Source organism: Aptenodytes forsteri, unplaced genomic scaffold (assembly GCF_000699145.1).
Source record: "Aptenodytes forsteri isolate BGI_AS27 unplaced genomic scaffold, ASM69914v1 Scaffold163, whole genome shotgun sequence".
In the NCBI taxonomy this organism is placed as follows: domain Eukaryota; kingdom Metazoa; phylum Chordata; class Aves; order Sphenisciformes; family Spheniscidae; genus Aptenodytes; species Aptenodytes forsteri.
The window spans coordinates 244,383-244,890 of NW_008795332.1; positions in this window are offsets into that span (position 1 = coordinate 244,383).

Consider the following 508-nt stretch of genomic DNA (forward strand, 5'->3'; position numbering starts at 1 on the left):
CGGGGAGCGAGAGCCGGGCGGCGGGGCCTGCCGCGCTCTGCCAGCAGCGCCCACAGACGGCACGCTGCCTCCCTCGCCCCTTGCTGCTGGGGAGCCCAGGCGAGGCTTCGGGAGAGCAAACGGGGCTGTTGCTCATGATATGAGATCACCTATTAACGCTATCTATTAGGATAATAAAAGGCTGCATTTTTTGTTGTAAAATTCAGCATAAAGAGCACGCGTCATTAAATATGGAAATCCAGAATTTTATTAGCAATCTGCTAGATCTCTGAACTGACCAATTAAACAAAAAAGATATCATTTATAAAAAGGCAGAGTTCAAGTTGTATTAAATATGAGATCACCTATTAACGCTATCTATTAGGATAATAAAAGGCTGCATTGTAAAATTCAGCATAAAGAGCACGCGTCATTAAATATGGAATATGGAAATTTTATTAGCAATCTGCTAGATCTGAACTGACGCCAATTAAACAAAAAAGATATCATTTATAAAAAGGCAGAGATC